Raw genomic sequence first — 25461 nt, forward strand, 5'->3', positions numbered from 1 at the left:
CCCAAATATTAACAGTATAATATAATAGTATATATTAACAGTATAATAATTAACAGTATAATATAAATATAAACATGAATGCAGCAGGCAGATACGAGTGACCCTCACGGGGACAGTTCCAGCACAGCAGGAGAGGCAGGAGCCCCACCCGAGGGTTGGCGCAAGGGCGGCGGGGGGGGGGGGGGGGGCTTGGCATGAGGAAGGGGTGACCTGAGTAAACGAACCCTCTCGATTTGCTGCGTGAAGGAAATGACAAGGAAAGAATGGAAACTAAAGGGGAATTTAGAAGCCAATTAAGGGCCTGCTATTGTTCACGTAAAAGACTTCAGCACATTTATTGGGAAAATATAACTGAGCATACGAAAATGATAGCATAAGGATTCCAAGGAAGCAGGGAGTACAATGCAGGGTCCAGATGGAAGAAATGCACTGGGCATTTTGCATGGACAGATTAGGACCCTGAAGTCGAAAGAAATCAGCAGGCTGAGGCTCCTTCTCCCTCCCAGGTCTTCGTGTTACACTTCTGCTTTACTGGAGCCTTTATTCGGACATCAAGCTCTCCTTTTTCAGGACAAACACATTTTTCCAGATGGGCTCTCATCAACCAGCCCTCTGGGACTTAACACAGCCCCTAGTGCCTAACAGTCGCAATAAACATTTCCTGAATACAAATTTAGGAGTGTGCCCTTAAGCCTGTGCGGCACAGACCTTGCACCTCTCCGTGGATGGTCACCAGAGAACGGACCATGAAGAAAAGGCAGACACACACTTTCAGGAAGGTCTCTGGGAAAGATTCATTATTCACTCTACAAACATTTACTGAGTGCCTAGTGCTGCCTTCAGCCATAGAACAGATGGCCCAAGGCAGCTGATTTATAAGGACTCCTGCAAACTGGAGGATTCCCTGCTCCCCACAAATGACAACTCCATGCCTTCTACATGCACCCATCTGCCATAACTGGAGCCCAAATATTCTCTCTGAATCCCCAGCATTGAGAAGCAGATCACTATCAATTTTTCTTTCTGTCAACAGGAGCTGAGGAATAATTATGCCCAATTGACATAAGCAGCTCCGATTGCCTTCAGAATTTGGCCTGAAGCCCAATTATATTTCTCTAGCTTGTGCCACAGAACATGAACAGTACAATTTGTCTTATTTCCTTCTCCTGCTTTTTAGAATACTCAAAAAAAAAAATTTTGGCTCCAGTGAAACCAACCAAGCATGTTCTTTAAGAATAATTTTGAGCATGATCTATAAGCCAAGTTAATATGATATATATTCTGAGAGAAATTCAGTTGAAAGCATTTAGATATATTATTTTTAAATTATATGCACATGAGTAAAGTATACTGCACACAAATAATTTTAAAATGCTGTTGCTAGGTTGAATATAAATTAAGGTTGTAAATGCATACATGCAGGGACACACACATACACACACACACACATACACACACACACAGTCCCACATTCACCCCTGAGCTGTTTTGTAAAAATTATTTTCTAAGCTGGTTGTTTGAAATTTAGGTTGCAATGTTTCCACAGAAAATGCCACAGATGCTGGGCAGCTTCCCAGGGTTATCTCCAAAGACCAACTTTACCTATAATGTAGATGAACCAGGTAGGACTGATCTGATTCTTGGGGAGAGTGGAATATATGTGAGGGGAAGAAAAAGAGGTCAGGGGACCATAGGATAGAAAAGAGATCAGCTCCATCTAAAACTTTGCATTCTCTGGTCTCCAAACCCCCATGTTGCTCTGTTTCATGTTCTGGAATCCTTTTTCCAAGCTCAGACCTGCATTTGATGTCCAAGTCTCCATGTCCTTGTCCTTGCCCATGACCAAAATCTGCACTCCATCAGAAGCATAAATCCTACCCCACAAATGGACCAGCACTGTGCCCATGTGCTTACCTTCAGGAACTCACTGGTGATACCACGACCAAAGGATGGTTTGTTTGGCTCATTAAGTGTATGCTTCCTCAATCTTGCTTTCTTTTTTTTCAAACTGTATTAGATACTAAGACTCTAAGTAGAGTAGAGAATAGATATTACTGGCACTCACCAGCATCCATTTATCTTCTTCTGAGTATACTTCCCAGCCTTTGTAGTCAGTGGGGCCACATGACTGCCTCTGGCCCATGGACTGTGAGCACAAAGGACATGTATCTTTAAGGCTGAGGCAAGAAAAGCTCCTGTGTGTGTGTGTGTGTGTGTGTGTGTGTGTACTAGCTTCCTAGGGTTGCTGTTACAAAGTATCACAGACTGATCAGGTTAAACAACAGGATTTATTGTGTCAGAATTCTGGAGGTCTAGGGGCACCCAGGTGGCTCAGTCTTAAGTGCCTGACTTAAACTCAGGTCCTGATCTCAGGGTCCTGGAATCGAGCCCTATATCGGGCTCCCCGCTCAGTGGGACACCTGCTTCTCTCCCTCTCCCTCTGACTCTCTGCCTTCTTGTGCTCGCTCCCTCTCTCTGTCTCCGCCAAATAAATAAATGAAATCTTAGAGGGGAAAAAAAAAGAATTCTGGAGCTCTAGAAGCTTGAGATCAAGGGATTGGCCAGACCATGCTATCTCTGAAGGTCCTAGGGAAGGATCTGTTCCAGGCTCTGTCCTTGCCTCTGCCAGTGCTTTGCCTTAAGGCAATATAACTCCATATCATTACATGGCATTCTCCCTGTGTCCACGTCCTTCTGCCCAAAATTTCCCCTTTTTAGAAGAACACCAGCCATACTGGATTAGAGCTTACATGATGACCTCACTTCAACATGAATACTTCTGTAAAGACCCTATCCCTAAGTAAGGTTACATTCTCAGGTATTAGGGGTTAAACCTCCAACATATCTTTTTAGGGCGATACAGTTCAACCCATAATACAATATGATGAATTCAACCCACTAGAAACATGGAAACCTGGTCTTAAGACAGCAGCGCTTGGATCGCTGGCTCCCAGACTCCCAGAGGACTTCACATGTAGGAGAAATAAACTTTTGTTAAACCACTGAAATGTGGGGGCTGTGTGTTGTCACAGCATAGGCCAGCTTAACTACCTAATGATACAGGAATATTTCATGTAAAACTCCAGATTTCTTCCTTGGAAAGATCTAACCTACCAGACTTGTATCTCAATGGCAACGATTAGCAGGCAACAAAAGAGTAGCAATTTCCCTTAGACTGAACCAAATTCTGCTCGACAGGCCCCAGGTCACTGCAGTCCCCACGACTCCCTATCACTGCCCCTCAACCATTTTCCATTACATATCTTATTTTTCTTACTCTCCCCTGCTTTATCTGATTACATTACCTGCCCACCCTTTAAACTTGTGAATCTGCCAACTCGGCTCTACACTGGTCCTATTATTCAGAGCTGCCTTTAAATCATAATGTTTATATGTGTTCTCAATAGCCCCGTAGATAGCTGCAGGTTATGCTGGCAGAGTAAGTCCCTTCTAGCTCAGAGTTCATAATAACCCATTTGCCTATTCACTTTTAATGTAGATGCATAAACACATTTCAGGGCCCATTCAAATATATGTTGAAAAATCATCATAACATCAAAAACAGAGCTTCAAACCTATTTTCAAAGCTCATTTTTATACTCATACCAATTCTAACAAGTTAGAGGCAGAAGAAGTATTACTATCATCTCTTTACCAATGAAGCAATTAAAGAGTCATGAAGCAGGTAATACAACAGTCCCAGAACTGGTGATTGGCAAAGGTGGGACAGAATTTGCAGCCCCTAGGACTCAAAAGCAGTGTGCTTGGCAACCTCTGGGTCTTCATTTCCTCACAGAAAAGTGAAGTCATTAGACAAGAAGTAGGGGTTTCCAAACTTAAGTTTAGTCGTGTAAGTTTAGTCAAAACTCATGTGAAAGGGCCAAAAGAATGTAAGTGGCTCCAGATGACCTAGAGGTGAGCTCACAAGTCATGGAAGTGACACTGGGCTACCAGCATATGTTTTGACCAAGGAATATTTTGACTCAGGAGAAAACACAATCAATTAAACTTTCAGCTTCTAAAAAAAATTGCCAAATATAGTAAATATATCCACATCAAAAAGATACATCCATATCCTAATCCCCAGAACTTGTGAACATTACCTTATATGGTTAAAGATTGAATGTTACCTTATTTGGGAAAAGGATCTTTGCAGATAGAGTTAAGTTAAGGGCTTCAAGATGAGGAGGTGATTCTGGATTATCTGAGTGACCCCTAAATCCAATGACAAGTGTCCTTATAAGAAACAGAAGACACACAGGGCACCTGGGTCACTCAGTCGGTTAAGCGTCTGCCTTCGGCTCAGGTCATGATCCTGCGGCCCTGGGATGGAGCTCTGTGACAGGCTCCCTACTCAGTGGGGAGTCTGCTTCTCTCTCTCCCTCTGCCCCTCCCCCTGCTCATGCTCTCTCTCTCTCTCACTCACTCTTTCTCTCTCAAATAAATAAGATCTAAAAGAAAGAAAGAAAGACAGACAGACACAGAGGAAAAGGCCATATGAAAACAGAGGCAGAGACTGGAGCTCTGCAGCCACACGCTAAGGAACACCTAATCCACCTTTTGGAAAGGAAAGATTCAGGAAAGATAGTCCCCTAGAGCCCCCAGGGGAAGCATGGCCCTGCTGACACTTGACTTGGGATTTATGGTCTTCAGAACTATGAGAGAATAAATTTCTGTTATTTTAAGCTGCCAAATGTGTGGAGATTTGTTACAGCAGCCAGGAAACTAATACATCAAGTAATGTGAAAAATTAAAAAGCCCATACCCTACCTGAGCTTTACCATACTGCCAACACCATTCCAGGGCAGAGAAGCAGAGATAGGATCAAACTGAAGGATAAGTGAAAATGGAGGAGGTTCAGAGAGAAGGTGAGGCTCAGGTACTCTCTGAGAATGTCTTCAACCTTGGCTGGTCCATGTCTCAAATCCATTCTTCCATCAGAGTTAAAGACACTTTGTGTACAGATATTTAGCCCTTTATTCTCAGCTCCAGACGGTACAGGAAATTGCCAATTATATTTCTACCAGTACTCTCAGAACTTTGGGTAATACACATTTTCATTTCATAATATTCCCATGTAATGCTGGTTTGTGGAGATAAGCGTCATGGTCCTCAGAACCTCTCCCAGTTTAATCCGACTTCTAAGAAATATCTTTAATATTTTTCTGAGTAAAAATAATAGATATGCATAAAAATTCAAACAATAGGTCAGTGAATAAAGTGGGAAATGAAAACCACCGTAACAGGAGTAGGGGTTGGGGTGGAATAAAAATCAAAGATAGATATTGCTCACATTACTGATGATAGCAACCAATGATTTTATGGTTTTACAGGGTCATTTTGTATAGCCATGCCATGACACAAGATCTACATCAAAATGACTGAGCCAAGATGAATCTTGTATCAAGATACCCTTACAAAATTGCTCTGCTTTTCCCATTGAACTATATATTCTCCCTGGCCTGACAACACCCAGAAAGTCCCTTAAGAGTTTTCCAGAAACTCTTAAGAGATCTTTGGGACACAGTTTGAAAAATGTTGGGTGTGATGCTCTTAAAATGTCTCTCCACTTAACATTCAGGAAATGTGTGTAGATGTGGGTATATTTAATAGGCAGTCATAAAATAACACAATACAACAGAAAGCTATTGGAATGCATACCCATAAACCAGTAAATGCCTGCCAGCAATCAGAAAACTAGTAGTTTCTGCCTCTATTGATACTTGTGATTGCAACTTAATGATGTTTTTACTTAACTGATGGCAGCTGTCTCCATGAGAAGCTATTAGCACATTAGGTCTTTATTAAGACTGGCAAAGTAATAAATAATGTTCACGACTTCTCTTTTGTTCACAAGGTTAATTGTTGTTTAATAATATTCTTGTGATGTGTTAAGAGCTCTCAAGGAATTATATATGTAAACCACTTAGCTAAAAAAAGAAGTCTTAGCAATCTACTAATTTACAAAGTTGTTGATAGAGTTAAGACATACCTGGTGGTAAAGTACTAGATATTATGATGATTATCCAGGATTTTGCATTTATTCTAATTTTTTTGGTTTAAATCAACAAATACTTACTCGGCAAAATACTAAGCTAGAAACTCTGGAAGGTACAAAGTCATATAAGATGCCACCAATATTCTCAAGAAATTGTTGAATGTTGTTGAGGAAGAAACTACACACATGTTAAGTCAATCATTAAAATGAACTATATTCAGGGGATAGAGAGAGAAAACTAATTCAGCTTGGTTATAATATATAATCTAGTTACGCATTGCTGTATTTGGTTTGCTAAAACTTAAGAAATTTTCTTAAGTCTAAGGCATTTGTTTAAGCCTCTGTTACTTGGTTACTTAGCTACTTACTGCCAAACACACCCCAACTTACCTAGGTGTGCTCCTTTAGACACCACCCTCCTCTGAGCAAGATGGGACCTGAGAGATTACTCCTGCCAAAGAGGAGGGCAGACCCCAAAGAGAGGAAGGGATTGACCAAAATAATATGGTGGTGGCAAAGACTGGACCCACCAGACCTCAGGTCACCCAATTTTTCACTTCCTGAGGCTTTAAAAAAGGGTTTTGTCTGTGCCAACATTGCCCTTACAGTTTGCCCAGTTTGGACAGAACACCTCCAATCCCAGCACACAAATGAGACACAAAGGCAGAAAGGAAAAAAATATGGTGGTGGCGGTAATGATGAAGAATGAGGAGGAGGAGATGAGGAGAAAACAACGATTTAGTGAGAACTGAAGACAGCCTACTAGGTGCTCTACAAACACATCTACTGTAAGCTTTATAGTATCTCTCCAAAGCATGGACCTGAAGTAGCCTGACTTCACAGATGAGGAGACAGGGCTGTTCAACACCCGAGGTTCGCAGTTAATGGCTGCCAGCGAATGTGAAATCCCAGACTGGTCAGACTTCAGGGCCTGGACGCTAAACCACAACACACAGAGCACAATGGTCTAGGCGACTTCTGGAGAACCTGTGCAGCCCATGAGTCTGAGAGGGACCAGACAGGGTCACAGGACGGTCCTTTCCGCTGGTGGCTGAGAGAACTCTGAGGAAGGGCTGATTGCTAAAGCCCCCAATGGCTTTCCTGACGTTCCTGCTCTCTGTGGTACATTCAGTAACCAAGACAATCATCTCAAATAGGAATTCCAACGAAGCTCGGAGCAAGTTAATTAGCCGTGCTGCAGACACATTAAAACTCTGGGAGCAGTTACCATAGTAGGTAACCTTGCATGTTTTACAAAGTGTGGCGTTTTCATTTCAGCTCATGTTGAATAATGAATAATTTTCCCTGCCCCCTGCCAGACAGTGAATGATGAGATGCCCTTCGGTGATTCAGCGATGTTGAATTAATCGGATGATAGAATATCCACATCTTTCCCTGGGCTACCAACCCGTTCCTCTATGATTTTCCTCTCTTCCCATCTCCCTCTCCCAAAATTCTATCACAGACCTAGAAAGGAGATTGTTGCAGAGGCAGCAGCTGCCACCCTGCCCTGTTGGAGGCTGGCCTGTGTGGGAATGTGGATGCGAGGGGAGGGGGACCCCCAGGCATTCCTGGCTACCCAGATGGGGTGGCACCAGCCAGCAGTCTCTGTTCAGCCCACCCTGAACTCATCTTGGTGAGGCATCCCATACCATTGCCTCCAGGGAAGACAACTGCAACACCCTTAATGTCACTCTCCAGCTCCTACATAATTTGTCTTTAGAAAAGTCACATGTCTGGGGCACCTGGGTGGTTTTGGCTTAGGTCATGATCTTATGGGTCATGAGATCAAGCTCCCCGCTGCTCAGAGGGGAGTCTGCCTGAGGATTCTCTCCTTCTGCTTCTCCTCCCCTCAAAGCTGCACTCTCCCCACCAAACACAAAAATATTTTTTTTTAAAAAGAAAAGTTATATGTTTATTTACTTTTACTTTTATTTCCCTTCACTGAATGTAAACCCCATGATAGCAGAGACTGGGTTTTGTTTACTGCCGTGCTGAGGAGACAGAACCTACCATAGCACCTAGCACGTCGGAGGAATACAATACTGTTTGCTAAATGGGATTTCCTGGGGAGGTGGAGGAAAGAATCAAACCTCATCCCACGTAGCAAGACTTCACCCAGTCCCCTACTGGACATCTGTCCTCTGATGTAACCCTTCTCCTTTTTCCACCCAGCCTCCACAAATGCCCCTCAACTGTCCCAACAATCTAGAAGAGTCCTTCCACCAAAACAAAGCCCAGGGTTCCCCCTTCCACCTTAGAAATCATTTCAGCTAAAGACAGAACAATCCAACCATCAATAGACAAGTGACTAAGTAAATTAGGGTACATTCATAAAACGGGATACTATGCAGCCATTACAAAGAATTTGGCCAATGATAGATAGATAGATAGATAGATAGATAGATAGATAGATAGATAGATAGGAAGGACAAGTAATAACTGAGAGGAGCACCTCGGTGGCAGAATTGGTTGGGCTCTTGGTTTTGGCTCAGGTCACACTCTCAGCATAAGATTGAGCCCTGTGTGGGGCACCCTGCTCAACATGAAGTCTGCTTGGATTCTCTCTCCTGCTGCCTCTCCCTCCCATTAATTCACTCTCTCAAACAATTTTTTTTAAAAAAAGAAAAACAACTGAGAAATATTACTTAATGAAAAAAGCAAGACACAGTACCACAGGTATAGTATGATTATATATGTGAAGGAGAGAAATGAATACATTTATATTAAAATTTACTTAGTAGATCTTTGGAAAAACATGTAAGAAATGGTTAATGGTGGCTGCCTATAGGGTACAGAACTAAGAAATTGTGGGAAAAGAGACATTTTAAAGGGATTTCTTGGTACTGTTTGAAATTTTAGTTTTTGAGGTGTAGCTTCTTTTTTTCTTCTAGAGTACCTAAATTTTTTTTATGTATATCAAATAAACATAATTATAAACTAGAGGAAAGAAATCATGTGGGTGGGCAGGCAGACAGATAGCTAAGCAGGCCATCAATCAACTACAGCACACCCCTGGAAAAATTCACCCAACCAAACAGGAATATCATGCTTTGGGGTGACTGCTGAGAACACAGACTTGAATCTTCATCCTTCCATTCTCTGCAAGAATAAAACCTTCAAGTATATAATGGCACTTGTTGGGTCCCAAGGCCAAAGAAACTCAATGAGCTGACAATTAACTTAAAAATGCATTTTAAAGTAAGTTATTTAAAGGTAACTATGGGATTGGTCTACCCAGAACTTTCAGTTTCCCCAGCCATTCTTTTCACAGAAAATAATTTTTTAAACCAGAATAAATTAGCTTTGCGATAACAATAGAATGTAATGAGTATTTGGAAACATGTTCTACTTATCAAAAAACTCTCCAATCACATGAACTTGGTTTTTTGGAATGCATTTCTCACTGAATTATTTATTATCTGCTGGTCCTTTTGCCTGTATCCACTTGCTACTATGTCCTATACAGTTATTAGGTCAACTGTTGGGAGTAAGAGATAGAGCAAGAGCTAGGATTTTCTGTTTTTGTGTTAACCCCTGGGAGAAATCCCACCTGTCCTTTGGAGGGTACTGTGAACTCTCTTGACAGGTGAGGGTGTTGGCTCTCTGCCAGGGAGACTCCACGGCAGCTGACAACCATGTGTCATGGCTGACCAAAAACCACGCTCCAGAGCCACTGAGGGACAGTCAGGAATTAAGTCCGGATCCAAGAAACATGCAGTCCTGGGCAATCCTCACCTCCCACAGATTCTGCCAACTCCCTCATCTATACCTGCCCCAATACCTAAGCCTGTGCCTACACCTACACATGTGTCTACACACATACTTCCCCTGGACCAAGATATCTATACCCTCTCTCTTCGACTGAGTTACACAACAGACTGAGTGATTCTGAGCATAGATAAAGAAGGAAGGCAGTGAGTTCGTTCCTGAAAGAAACAGAAGTCCTTCTCTTAGTGATTCTGCCCTATTTGGCAGCATCAAGATCATGGTAGAAAGAACAGTTGCTTTCTGACCACCAAAGAACCACCAGGACTGGATTTATACTTCTAAGCCAGCTAAAGGGAGGAGGCTCTGATAAGGGCTGAAGGGCAAGCTTGCACTAGCCAATCCTGGATAAACCAGATGAGATTGCCCAGGCAGAGGCGGGTGATTTAATAAGCATGGCAACCAATCAATCCTAGGTTCGTATCTTCATAGCTTTCTATTTTGCATCTTCCTGGAATTAAAGAAAAATTGCTAATGTAATCAGCAAATTCCTAGATCACTGACAATCGTAGGGGATAAATGAACACAGTGGCATTTTAATTTAGGGGCTGATTAGCTAATAAAGGAGGTGTTGTTTAGAGTGGGATGATTCATGTGTCTAGCCTTGTAGCTTTTTCCTCTAATTTAAGGCCTTGACAGTCACTTACAAATCACTCAAGACAGAGCCACTTTAAACCCTTATCAGTCATTCACACCTAAATGTGAATTAATCTATTTTAGATCACTCCTTAAAAACAGTTTTCAACAGGACAAAGAAGGACAGAACATGGTCCCGGCTGTCTGAGGGAGATGGAAAGGATGCCACCATACAATGGGGTAACTGGAAGGGAAAGATGGGGAGGACAGAATCAGCACCAAAGACAAATTCCAGTATTTTTCTTGAGTAGCAGGGCTCTCAAGCAGCGGAGAGCTTTGCCCATCTCAAGTGCCTATGTACTCTATCCAGTGGCAGAGAACATGGTGGTTTCCTCATCTCCCAGTTCATATATTTATCTTTAGCTCTTTTTGTATAGAGGAGACTTGTCTAAGGATATCAGCCAGCTGCCCAAGTTCTAGTTGTTCTTGGACCATTTCCGTAACTAGCAGCAGAATAGCAAAACTTCACTCCTTCATAGGAATTATTTCATAGGAATTATTTCACAGGAATCATTCTCTCAAGTTTCATAGGAATTATACTCTGCTTACAGGGTGTCACCTCTGCCTGGCCATTCCCTCTTCTTCCTCTTCTTTTTTTTTTAAATATTTTACTTATTTATTTGACACAGAGAGAGAGAGAGATCACAACCAGGCAGAGAGGGAAGCAGAGGGAGAGGGAGAAGCAGGCTCCCTGCTGAGCAGAGAGCCAATGTGGGGCTTGATCCCAGGACCCTGAGATCATGACCCCAGCCGAAGGCAGAGGCTTAACCCACTGAGCCAACCAGGTGCCCCTCCCTCTTCTTCTTAACCATAGTAATATCCACCTTGAACATCCTTATTATACAATAAACATAGAATTCATAATGGTTTATGAATTCAGCCACATGGTCTATCATTTGCAGCTTCTTGATAAATGGGTCCTAATGTTAATCATGGCTTCATTAAGAAAGTCATTTGACTAGATTCTAGCTGTTCCCATAGCCAGATGCCTAACACTTAGGGAAAGCTGAACCTCACCATGGGGGGTTAAATCGTGCCCCCCCCCATTAACATATTGAAGCTCCAAGCACTAGAATGTGACTGCATTTGGAAACAGTATTTGTAGATGATCGAGTTAAAATGAACTCATTATGGTGGGCCCTAATCCTAAGACCCAAGGCTCTACTGGTCTTATCCCATGAGAACCAGGTAATTTAGCAAGTTATATCTATCCCTTTTGCACACTGTTCCAATGGCTCTAGGTGAGACTCTTTATAATCCCACAGAGGAGGTACTTCAGCTTTGGGAATCACTCTTTGCCTTTTCACTCAGATACCCTGACTGAATAGAAAGTGTACAACGAATGACCAGCAATGTCTGCTGCAGGCATAAATAAGACAGGGAATTTGCCCCTCATGCCTGTGTATTTGCCATGCCTGGACTAAATGGTGTCTAGCCCTTCCAAACGTAAAAACTTTAAAATTTCCTTCTCAGGGCACCTGGGTGGCTCCGTCAGGTAAGCACCTGCCTTCAGCTCAGGTCATGATCCCAGGGTCCTGGGATAGAGCCCTGCACCAGGGTCCCTGCTCACCAGGAAGCCTGCTTCTCACTCTTCTTCTGCCTGCCACTCCCCTACTTGTGTTCTCTCTCTCATATAAATAAATAAAGCCTTTTTTAAAAATAAAATAAAATAAAAAATAAAATTTCTTTCTCCACCGATCCAGGGTTTCTTATTGCCTCATTATCACTTTTCGTCATTGTTGCTGCTTTATGCTACTCACTCTTGATACACCTGCTCTTTTTTTTTCTTCTTTTCTCTCTTCACCAGTTGCGATGGTTATTTTTCTGTGTCAACTTGAGTGGTTCTAAGGGATGCCCAGACAGCTAGTAAAACATTATTTCTGGGTGTGTCTACGAGAGTGTTTCTGGAAGAGAGTAGCATTTGGATAGGTAAACTGAAAGAGTAGCTTGTCCCCATCAGTGCAGGTGGGCATCATGGAGGGCCTGAGTAGAACCAAAGGACAGAGGAAGAATGACTTGCTCTCTGGTTGAGCTGAGAAACCCACCTTCTCCTGCCCTTGGACATGGGTACTCACGGCTCTCAGGCCTGACCCCAAGACTCATACCACTGGTTCCCTGGTTCTCAGGGCTCTGGGCTCGGATTGAATCACACCAGCAACTTTCTTGGTTTCTCAACTTACAGTTGGCGGATCATGGGACCTCTCGCCTCTGTAATCAAGTAAGCCAATTCCTATGATAAATGGAGCCTCTCTGTGGCTCACCCAGTTCAGCAGCCAACTCTGGATTTCAGCTCTAATCTCAGGGTATGAGATTGAGCCCCTGCAACAGGCTCTGCTCTCAGCAGGGAATGTGCTTGAGATTCTCTTCCTCTCCCTTTGCCCTTTCCCCTGCTTGTGTGCTCTCTCCCTCTCTCTAAAAAAAATTAATGAATCTTTAAAAACAAAGAGACAGACAGACGGACAGATAGATAGATAGATAGATAGCTATGAGGATATATGTACATATCCAGCTGATTTTGTTTCTCTGGAGAACCCTACAATACACCAACCTTATCCTGCTCTCTTTTGCTATGCTTAATGGCTTTGGTAATGACAGAATTATCTATTATAACCATCATCAGCCAATAAAAATTCACTTTTCTTTTAAGCTGATAAAATGACTAATCACAAGACACTGTCTATAACCTTTTAAGATTAAGCTCTTGGTTACTTTCCTCCATGCTTATAGTAGCCTTTTTTCTTTTCTTTTCTTTTTTTTTTTTAAAGTCTCCTAAAGGTTTGTGAGCACTGGAAGCTGATACACTGGAGCAGTGCTGTGATACAGAAAGTTTCCAACACCCAGTGATTGACAGGAGGTGAAGCCACAGTTGCAATTTCTGAAGAGGAGGTGATTACATTACAGTAAACAAAGTCCCATCTTTCTCTGCAGCTTCCCATACATCATGCTGTTTGATCTTCACAATCTTGTGATGCAGGCAGGGCAAGTACCCCACCGTTCCCACACTGCATTTAGGGCTCAACATCAGAAAGACTCAGTGACTCAACTGTATAGAATTAAAACATTTCAGGTTGTGTCATCTCACCAGTCATGCAACAAATTACTTAATCTCACTCGTAAGGATATTATCATATATGATGTAGATACTCTTTAATAACCATCAAGACCCACCAAGTGAATAGGTTAAACTTGGCCAGGATTGCATTGATTAAAAACCACATTTAATGAGGCTTTAAACTGTGTCCAAACAGCTTTTCCCCAATGCGGCAGAACGGCTTCTCTCTGAAGCATTCTCCCTTTTGAGTGAACCATTTTGCTATATAATTTCATGCTTCACTCAGAGGCTCTGATTGCCTCATCAGGTGTAAATCAGACAAATTAAAGAAATAACCAAATTCATTTTGCACACGGTTCCAAATTACTAGGCTCAGAGCAAGGGCCTGTATTTTACTCCACATTTGTCCCACATGAGGAATGGGCTTTGAGGTGACTGTTTTCCTCACTAGGAATGCCCCCTTTCACTAGTCTGGTTACTGCCTGTGTGTTGAGTAGTCAAACTCACCATAAATATGCAAACACATGGCCAAGTGTTTCCACAGGGAAACAACCAGGCTTTAATGTTTTCTAGAAAAGTAAGGAGATTATCGTGAATTACATGCACTCTATTACCACCACTTTTCCCAGTCCCTGAAACTGGACTTTTCCCGAAATATTGGCATATAGAAGTAACAAGTTCTCCTTTAGCCTAAATTTTCCTCTGGACCAAAGACTAAAGAAAGCTACACTGAGAGCTCAGAATAGAAAAGGCTTGCTGTGAGAAAGCATGCATCTCTAGGATGAGAAATCAGCATCTCCTGGGCCTTCTGGTTCTGGTGAGACAGCCAGTGTTAGAGGATTTCTGTGGGGGCGAGGAATGAAAGCTCACCTCAGGAGGTGCAGCTGTGTCTTGGTTTAGAACAAGAAATACAGGTTTGCTCCCTGAAGAGCTGGTAAGTATTGGGAAAAAATAGGAACACTACTATCCTTCTTTCCTCTTGACGGGTGTTACCCAAGTTATTTGCCAAAAGGACAAAGTCCAGGTTTCAAGTAAGTCTTTCAAGTTGAGATAGCGTGGAGCTCGTTATCAGATTAGAGACTGAAAGCTACTGGGGTGAGGGCTGCTGGACCGGCCTCCCACAGTCCTGCATGGGGCTGTCCACCCGCACTGCTTCACCAGTGCGGGCATCTATCAAGTGTCTCTGCTGTATCTGCAAGGTTCAAATACTCAGATAACTTTTAGGCCTTATTTTATCAGACTTTTCATCAGATAAATCATTCTCTACCTCTTTAAATCTTCTTTTCCCTTCCTCGATGACACGACACTCTCGTGGTCTTCTCCCATCCCTCTGACAACTTCTTCCTAGTGCTTCATTCGTACCTCCTCCTGTAACTGCCAAACGTTGGAGTTCCCCAAAGTGCATTCCTAGGCCCTATTCTTTATTCTTTTCTCAATCTACACACTCTCCTAAGTGCCTCCTCATTCATGTCATCATTTTTAGTGCTATATGCATACCACCTATACAAAAATTTTTCTCCTCAGAGATCTCTCTTCCTGACTTCTGAATTTGTTAACCAACCACTTTCCTGTTATTTTACTATGGATGTCTCAAAAGCTCCTCAAAATTAACAAAAGCAGAATCGAAGTCTTAATTCAAAAAGGGCCTGACACCTCCTGCATAGATTTTGATCTTGAAGGACAGACAACCACCAATGCCGGGAGAAGCCTTGCTGATAAGAGTGGACCAGATAAATCAGACCAACCCTCCACTGAAAACACCTAGAAAATCTGGGGAAGCCATTCTACTACACATGTTTGAGGGCACCAGAGAATGCACATGGCAGTGAAAATTACCAGGTGAAGACCTAACAAAAGACAGAAACCCAGAGAAACGAGCCTAGTTTTGGGAACTGCTTCTTCCCTAAGGGAGGTCTTCCAAGTCACATAGAGATGGCCAAGAGGCAGAGAAACTGAGTAAAGCTTCTGACCAACTCATAAGGCAAGGACACAAAAATGAGAGTTTGGGTCCTGCCAAGGAAAGGAACCCTTGTAAACTCCCCAGGGTTTCGTTTGGGACTCGGTATTCATCAGGTTTCCAAAGTTCTACAGAGAAACAAAAAATAGGGTGTGTGTGTAGGTGTGTGCGTGCGCGTGTGTGTGTGTGAGAGAGAGAGAGAGAGAGAGAGAGAGAGAGAGAAAGAAAGAAGTTTATTTTAAGGAATTGGCTCACGTGGTTGTGGGGGCTGGCAAGTCCAAAATCTGCACAGTAGGCTGCTAGAGATCCAGGGAACAGTTGATGTTGCAGTCTGAGTTCAAAGGCAGTCTGGAGGTAGAATTCCCTCTTCCTCAGAGGATGCCAGTCTTTCTTTTTTTTTTTTTTTTTTTTTTTTTTAAGGTTTAACTGATTGGGTAAGTACCACCTACGTTGTGGAAGATAATCTGCTTTATTCAAAGTCTACTGACTTTTATTTTTTTTAAAGATTTTATATATTTATTTCAGAGAGAGAGAGAGCATAAGAAAGGAGATGGGGAGAGGGAGAAAGAGAAGGAGAAGCAGACTCCCTGCTGAGTAGGGAGCCTATACAGGGCTCGATCCCAGGATCCCAGGATCATGAGCTGAAGGCAGTTGCTTAACTACTGAGTCACCCAGGCACCCCAAAGTCTACTGAATTTAAAAAAAAAAAAAAGACTTTACAAATGTGTACTGTTAATCTCATCTAAAAAATTTTCTTTACAGTAACATTTAGACTAGTGTTTGACGAAATACTGTGGCCTAGGCAGGTTGACACATAAAGTTAACCATCATAGATCACATACCACTGCTGATCCCAAAACCATATATTGATTCGCACTAGTCTTAAGAATTTCACATTATTCAGTATGAGGACAAAGTACTAATTAATATTAGACTTTAAAAAGTTAAGGATGTGTAATATAATCTCTAGAATAACCAATATAAAAAGGGTAAAATAATCTTTAACTTGAGAAGTAACTAGGAAGTAATCCCCCCAAAAAGAAGAGATTAAAAAAAAAATAGAAGGAACAAATAAAAGGCAATAGTAAAATGGTAGATATAGGCCCAGATATATCACTAATTACCTTCCATATAAATGGACTAAGTATTTCAATTAAAAGATAAAAACTGTCAGGGTGCCTAGTGGCTCAGTCAGTTAAGCATCTGACTTTGGCTCAGCTCATGATTCTTGGGTTCTGGGACTGAGCCCTGTGTTGAGATCCCTGCTCAGCAGGGAGTCTGCTTGTCCCTCTCCTTCTGCCTCTCCCTCCACCCATGCTCACACTATCTTTCTCTCTCCCAAATAAAATAAAAAAAGATAAAGACCATCAGGATGGATTAAAAAAAAACTATATACTGCTTAAAGAAATAATAGGAATACAATACAGGAAGGTTAAAAGTAAAATGATAAGAAAAAAGATATACCATGAAACCACGAACCAAAAGAAACCAATGGTAGCTATACTGCTAAGGGTAAGTAAGACTTTGGAACAAGAAACATTATCAGAGTTAAAGAAGATCATTGCACAATAAAAATGCAGCACACCAAAAAAAAAAAAAAAATAGCAGTACACCAGAAAGATACAACAATCCCACATTTGCTTGCACCTTGCCACACAGCTTCAGAAAATCAAAGAAAGAAAGAAAAGAAAGAAAGAAAGAAAGAAAGAGTAAAATCTACAATTATAGTGGAAGATTTTAACTCATGTCTCACAGCTAAAATAATAAATAAGAATCAGTAAGGACACAGATGATCTAAACAACACAAATATAACAAACTTTTCTATGTGTATGTCTTAATGGACATACACATAGAACACTGAACTTAATGACTACAGAACACACATTCTTTTCAAGAACACACAGGACACAATTCAGCAACTGCATTATTAGATATTTACCCTAAGGATACAAAAATACAGATGCAAAGGTGTACATGCACCCTGATGTTTATATCAGCATTATCAACAACAACCAAACTATGGAGAGAGCCCAAATGTCCATCGACTGATGAATGGATAAAGAATAGGGTATATGTATTTATAATGGAATATTATTCAGCCATCAAAAAGAATGAAATCTTGCCCTTTGCAATAATGTGGATTATCTTAAGTGAGATAAGTCAGTTAGAGAAAGACAGATACCCTATTATCTCACTCATATGTGGAATTTAAGAAAGAAAACAGGGGCACCTGGGTGGCTCAGTCAGTTAAGCATCTACCTTTGGTTCAGGTCATGATCTCAGAGTCCTGGGATAAAGCTCCCTCATCGGGCTCCCTGCTTAGCAGGGAGACTGCTTTTCTTTCTCCCTCCACTCATGCCCCCTGCTCATGCTCTCTCTCTCTCTCTCAAATAAATAAATAAAAAGTCTTAAAAAAAAAAAAAGAAAGAAAGAAAGAAAGAAAACAGATGAACAAATGGGAAGGGGGAAAAGAAAAAAGGAGAGAGGGAAACAAGCCAAAAGTGACTTTTAACAGTAGAGAACAAACTGAGGGTTGATGGAGGGAGGTGGATGGGGATGGGCTAGATGGATGATGGGTATCAAGGAGGGCACTTGTGATGAGCACTCTGTGTTGTAGGTAAGTGATGAACCACTGAATTCTATTCCAGAAACCAATATTGCCCTGTACACTAATTAACAAAATAAAACCAAAAAAACACACAAGACATTTACCAAAACTGCCACATTCAGAACCATAAGGCAAATCTGAACATATTTCAAAAAAATCAAAATCATATCAGAGTATGTTCTTTAATTTTAATGAAATTTAATTCTAATGAAATTAAGCTGAACAGGGGCACCTGGATGGCACAGTCATTAAGTGTGTCTGCCTTTGGCTCAGGTCATGATCTCAGGGTCCTGGGATGGAGCCCTGCATCAGGCTCCCTGCTCAGTGGGAAGCCTGCTTTTCCCTCTCCCATTCCCCCTGCTTGTGTTTCCTCTCTCACTGTGTCTCTCTGTCAAATAAATAAATAAAATCTTTAAAAAAAAAAAAAAGGAAAGAAATAAAGCTGAACAACTAGAATGTCCATGTCAAGAAAATTAAAAAGTAAACTGCTAAATACCTATAGTCCAAAGGAAAAAAAAAATCACAAAGGAAATTATATAACCAATATTATGCCAATAGTTTAAAAAATACATATTCAAACCATGCTTATATAAAACATACAACTTTAAAGACATACAATAGAAAAGAAGGAGGGCATCTGGCTAGCTCAGGTGGTGGAGTACGTGACTCTTGATCTCAGGGTTGTAAGTTCGAGTCCCACATTGGCTGTAGAAATTACTTTTAAAAATCTTACAAAGAAAGAAAAAAGGAAAGAAAATAAGGAGGCTGAAAATCAATGCACTAAGTACCCACTTTAAGAAGTTAGAAAAGGAATAGAAAATTCAGCTCAAAGAAACAAGAAAGAAGGAAATAGGAACATACACTGATGGAAAAGAAAACATATATGATAAAGGGATAATTAAAGAAAATAGTAGTTTTGTTTAAAACATAAACTCAAAAAGGCACAAATAATAAATGTCAGGAATGAACAAAAGAAAAGGATATCCCTATATATCCCACAAACATTGAACAGATAGCAAAAATATATTATTTTTTAAAAAATTAAATTTAAATGAGTTAGAAATAATCCATAAACACACATACAATTTAGCAAAATTAAAATTAATTTTAAAATTAACTATTTAAAAACTTTTCCACAAAGAAAACTATAGGCATAGATGGCTTCACTGAATTCTAGAAAATATTTCAAAAAAAAAAAATACTGCAAATATTCCCATATATTCTTCCAGAGAAGACAAAAGGAAAGATCTCTTCAACTCATTTTTTTAAGACCATCATAATCCTATTACAAAAACTGGAATTATAAGGACAGTATAAGAAAGGAACATTGGAGGCCCATCTCTTTTATCACATTGATTTTTTTAAATTCTAAATAAATTCTAGCAAATTCAACCTAGCAATGTAAAAAAAAAATTACACATAACAACCAAACTAGAGTTATTTCAAAAATGCAAATTTGGCTTAACAATCAAAAATCATTCAATGTAACCTGCTTCATTAACAAAATAAAGGAGATGAATTAAATCTATGATCATCTTAATAGACACAGAAAAGGAATTCACAATATTGAACATACATTTATTTATTTATTTATTTATTTATTTATTTATTTTTAAAGATTTTATTTATTTATTTGACAGAGAGAGATCACAAGCAGGCAGAGAGGCAGGTAGAGAGAGAGGAAAGGAAGCAGGCTCCCTGCTGAGCAGAGAGCCCGATTCGGGGCTCGATCCCAAGACCCTGAGATCATGACCTGAGCCGAAGGCAGCGGCTTAACCCACTGAGCCACCCAGGCGCCCCTTGAACATACATTTAAAAAAAAAAAAAAAAAAAACAACTTGTAGCAAACTGGAAATAGAAACACTCTTCATCTGACAAAGGGTGCCTATAAAAAACCTAAAATAAAACTGAAGTTCTTAATTATCTATTCCAAATCCACTCTTCTTCCAATCTTTCCCATTTCAGTAAAATGACACCTTTATTCATGCAAATGATACACCTGAATATCTGGGAGTTTATCAGAGTTCAGGTTCTCTGTCTCCAACCAGCCTCACACCCAATCCATTGTCAATCTATTGATTCTACTTCCAAATATTTCCAGATTTCATCCCCTTTTTTTCATCTCTTTCATTACCACTCTCGGTTCCTGCCATCTCTCACCTGCATTACTACCACAGACTTATAATTGGTCTCCATATTTCTATTCTTACCCCCTCCAAAGCATTCTCCAAATGCACTTAGCAGACACAGTGCTAATCTGAAAACCTCATTCATGTTATATCACCTCATTCATCAAAACCTCATTCAGATTATATGACCGTTCAACAACTCCCCAGTGTCCTTGGGAAAAAGTCCCAAATTCCTAACAGGTTGTACATGTCTCTATCCCTCATCCTGAAGCCATTTTCCCCTCACGCAGGACATCACAGTGACTTCTTTGGTTCTTTGTTTTTTTGTTTTTTTTTTTTTAAGATTTTATTTATTTATTTGACAGACAGAGATTACAAGCAGGCAGAGAGACAGTCAGAGAGAGGAGGAAGCAGGCTCCCTGCTGAGCAGAGAGCCCGATGTGGGGCTCGATCCCAGGACCCTGGGATCATGACCCGAGCTGAAGGCAGAGGCTTTAACCCACTGAGCCACCCAGGCGCCCCAAAGGAAGGTTCTCTTTGGTTCTTTGAATTTGCCAAGCTAGTGCTCTCCCCAGCACCATGTACAATATTCTTCTCCCATTGCTCATTGGCCAACTCTCACTCAATCCACAAGATTCAGCTTAAATGATCTCTCTGCCCAGAACCTGTTCTGGCTGCCCTATCCTTCCCTTTTTCAGAACCTTATATATTTTCTTCAGGATTCTTATCAGAATTTGCAAATCTATATTATCTTATACTTTCACTTTTCAAAGTTCTGTCTTCTTCACTTTAAGTTCCACAAAGGCGAGAATCATGACTTTTCATTCTCTTCGGTTTAATCTCCATTTTTCCTAGTGCCTGGTGCATACTAAACATTCAATAAATCCTTGTTGAGAGAACAAATTAATGAATGAAGACTTCATATATTCCAAATATATTAAAAGTGTGAGCAGCTGTTTCAGATTACTTCCAGCATGCACATTTTGAGCCACCACTGTTAGCAATTGTGACTGTAAGCAGTTCCAGGCATATAACCTTGAGCTTTGGATGAACCTTGAAGCAAATGAACACTGTGTCTCACTTAGACCCGTGCAATTAATTCAAGCTCCTACAAACCCTTATCTACTGTCATTAAGGTTTGCTACACATGGATCTTATGGGAAGTTATTGAAAACAGGCATAAAAGCAACCAAAAGCAACATATTAAGAGTTAAAAGATTTTATTCAGCTACAGATTCAGTTTTCTGGCTGAGCAGACTTCAAAGTCAAGTTAAAACCTTCATTTTTGTGGTAAGCAAATAACGTTCCTAAAATAAAATAAATTGCGCAGCTGGTAATATTTATTTACAAATGCCCTATGACCACCTTCTAGAAAAGCTAAATGATGGTAAAATTTCAAAAGGCAGCAGCATAACAAAATCTTTCTGTTAAAAATATTATCATCTTTAAGAAAATTATCATCTTTATGTGATAACTGCTGCAAAACAACCTTTATTGGTCTTGCAACTCGTCTCTAACTCCAGAGGGACACAAAATTAATTTGAGTATGACTTTGTATCTCATTTTTCTACCTGCATTTGCTAATGCTATGTGAAAATACAGTCTGTAAAGGTCCCACATTCCTAATAAACTTAAATGATGGGGTCAACTCCCTTATCCCAGAAAGAGAAGAAATAAAATCTTCATTTTTCTTCATAGGTTGAAAGACATGGCCAGATTTGGTACTATGATTAGAACCAGTTCTTTCCAGGAATAAACCAAAATCAAAATCAACAGCTGATAATCTGATAGAAAAAGACAGTCAACTCAGATAGGAGAGAAGGAGAAGTATCCACTGTCTAAATCCTCACTTAAAGAAAACAAAGAGCTTAAATAATTATCAAGCTGTGGACCCAAGGTCACTTAAGGATTACCAGTAAGGGCAACAAGGGCTTTGCTGGTGGTAAGTTCAAACTCCAGCTCCTTCACCTACAAACTATATGACCCTAGGCAAGTTACCAAACAACACAGAGCTGCAACTTACCCATCCACAGATAACACTGCCTCCTCAAAAGTTTCTTGTGAGAAATTAGGTATTATCTGCAGAAGGTACCTGGCACAGAGTGGAGTTCAGTAAGTAATATTAAGTGGAATGGATATTGGCCTTTCTTTCTATTCCTCCTTTATTAAAAATAGACGAAGAAAAAGAGAAGGGGAACTAGCAAAAAAATATTCTTAAATACTAACGTTCTACCTGGGGATGCTCATACTCCCAGGAAACCGAAAACCTCTCTATCTCTATCACATAGCAACATAGCTTGCCCCAGGACTTTGTTATCCCATATCCCCAAATTAACTTTATCTAATAAACTGAGTGACACCAAATCTATACTACATTGAGAGGTTTTTGGAATCCCATAGGTTAAGAGATAGGAAGAAAGGGAGGAGGGGGAGGAGATGGGAGGAAAAGGAAGGGGAAGGGAAGACACAGAAAGAAAGAGAAGACAGAGAGGAAGCAACCAGATCCATCTGGATTCAAGTTTGCTTATAGGCAGAATGATAGAGGATGGTCTTCTTCCCTCTGTTATATTCCCCATGAAGGCAAAGACCATAGCTGCTTTGTTCACTTCTGTATACCCAGTAGCTAGCATGGTGCCTGAAACATCACAGATACTTAATAAATAATTGTAGAATGTGCAAATGACTAAAGGAATAAGCGCTGTCTATGTCCCTGGAGTCATAAATATTCACCCTGCAACCAAGAACTTGAAAACACAAAGGACTGATTTTATGCATTGACTCTGGGTATTTGGAAATGGAATTCCAGACCTAAGTGTCCCCGGGTTTCCTCCTAGTGGCTGTCTCTTAGCCATTTCTCTGGCCCTGTAAAATGGCCTTTTCAAATAAAGATGTGAGGATCCTGCCGGGTGGCCTCAATTTCTTCAGCTCTCGAACTGCCAATGTTCTCAGTTGCCTTATAATACAGTTTCTGGTGCTAGATATTAAAATTCAGAAAGAACTGTTTAGAGACTTTAGGTTGTATACAAAAAAAAAATCAAAGAGAGAGCTGAGCTGTTAGAAATCAGTCAATACAGTGTCTACTCTCATTACTGAGAGAGGCTTAATCTTATTATTCAGTTTCAGGAGAGAACAGGAGGCATATAGCGAAATCCAATACAGACAAAATATAGAGTTTCAAGTTAGCAACAGATAAGGTAATCTTGCAATTACCAGTTTCAACATAAGTTTACCTGTCGATAGTTATAACTATTTAATCAAAACATTATAAGAATATTTGTTGATATATTGCATATTAACATTCCTTAATCTATTAAAAATGAGTCAAGTGCCCCATCAAATATACAAAGGCTACAGAAATTTCACCTGGTTGAGATGAACCACTAGATTTATGTTTTGAGACATTTTCTAGAATAATTCATATAAACCTACTGCTACCAAAACACAGAGTTTTGAGGACTAAATTTAGCTGTGTATATAGAAGTGCTTCGCAAATATCTGGTCAATATACGATGTCATTATTGTTTCTAGCTTAGCCAGTTAGCATGTAATATGTAATGAAGTCACTTTCCATCCTTCCCTGCCTTTCGGCAAGATTTTTCCTCCCTTTCCTTCTTAAACTAATGAGACTGTGAAAAACCAATCTCAACCCATCAGAAGCCACCATATTTCAGAAATGAAGTGATTTATGGGTAGTAATTACATTACAAAAAGTTTATACACCGTTTGGGCATCATTCAGGGAAAAAGGCATAGTATGTTACTGCCGTTATTAAACCCCAAAGATTCATTGATCAAGAATATAAAGATCAGCCACTTGTTTTGTTAAGTAATTAACTTAACTCTTCCCCATAACTCCCATTCAGCCTTAGAATGATCCTGCTTCTCATTGGTAATGAGGGTCCCCAACAAAATATTGAAAGGAGCTACTGAAAGGTGATATCCATTAATTGCCAAATGTAATTGTCATTTTACAATCACATTATTATCTAATTTGCTGCCACTAGATCATTAAAGTGCCAATTCGCATCTCTGCTTTAATGTATTAATTTAAATAGAGGCTATCATTCATTTATTGCCTTTATATTTCCTGAGATAATTATGCAACAGGCTGAAGGTCTATTTTTTCTCTGACCCAGCAAACTTAGCCACCATAGGGAAGGTTCCAGTGGTTAGGAAATTAACATACCAGAACTGACTAGAAGAGGGAAAACCAAATATTCTCAGCTACCTCATTCAAAGCGCCAAAGGGCCATTCCATGGAATGGCGTGTTGAGGAAGAAAGAGCTTGCCTCTGTAAGAGTCTAATTCCTTTCTCCTCCATTCTTTCCCAAAGGGAAATATTAGTCAAATAGAATGAAAACCTCGTTGGGGGACAAGGAGGTGGTTTCCAGTTTGGTTTATAGGGCATGTGTATCCTTGAGTGGGCCTGTGGTCCAGGACAGGCTGTATTTCCAGGCCACAGATGGAGCACCTTCACCTCATCCTGCCTGAGGAGGGATTTAAGCATCTCTGCAGCATGGAAAAGCAGGCCAGCGGTGGCGGGGGGGTGGGTGGGGGGGGAAGGTAAGTGACAAATCTAGAGACGATGTTTTCAGGGTTTGGTTTCATTATTGTGCTTGAGATTCTGTCAATTCCCAGATCGTAAGTCTCTTCTTTAGTATAGATAGAAAAATCCATTCTGCAGATAAACAGAAATAATTTAAGGAGTCTCTACTTTGGATTATCTGTCCTAACTTTTACTATAAATAATTGAGCTTCAACTCAATTGAAGTGTCAGTCTTTCTTATCAAAAAAGTTATGAGGAAAAAAAGTTCTATTGTTGTATGTCTTTTTGTCTGCTCATCTCCGCATTTGCCACGTTTGAGACTGAAGTAGTTGTATTAAATGCTACACACAGCAGGCGGGGGCTACACATAGCAGGCTTCTTCATTAGGGAAGCCACTGTCTTCTCCCAAAAAGGATTCTATGCAAGCTGCTTCTCCAGCTGTCACAGTCCCATTGATATTCCCTCATCTGTTCCTGATACTGTTCTAGTGCAGAGATTGTCAAACCACAGCCAGCAGGCCAATCCAGCCCACCTCCTGTTTTCATAAATAAAGTTTTATTGAAACACAGCCTGCCCATGTGTTTACATATTGTCTCAGTCTGCTTCACTCTTCAACATCAGAATTAAGTAGTTGCAACGGAGGCTGCATGATCCACAAAACCTAAAACATTTACTATCTGAAACTTTACTGAAAGAAATTGCCAATCTCTGTTCCACTAGGGTTTTTTGATCAACTGTGACAGAATCTCCTTCCTTCCAAATGATGA

The 25461-nt window shown here is 40.4% G+C and overlaps 1 long non-coding RNA gene across 1 annotated transcript in view; it reads right to left on the reverse strand.

The window, feature by feature from the left end:
- Positions 1-2082: 2082 nt before the first annotated feature.
- LOC125105291 (uncharacterized) overlaps positions 2083-25461 on the reverse strand; it is a 65041-nt gene continuing 41662 nt past the window's right edge. Inside the window, exon 3 of the long non-coding RNA XR_007128859.1 lies at positions 2083-2146. This is a non-coding gene — a long non-coding RNA (uncharacterized LOC125105291). The remainder of the gene's footprint in view (positions 2147-25461) is intronic.

The sequence above is a fragment of the Lutra lutra genome, chromosome 7 (genome assembly GCF_902655055.1).
Source record: "Lutra lutra chromosome 7, mLutLut1.2, whole genome shotgun sequence".
NCBI lineage: Eukaryota > Metazoa > Chordata > Mammalia > Carnivora > Mustelidae > Lutra > Lutra lutra.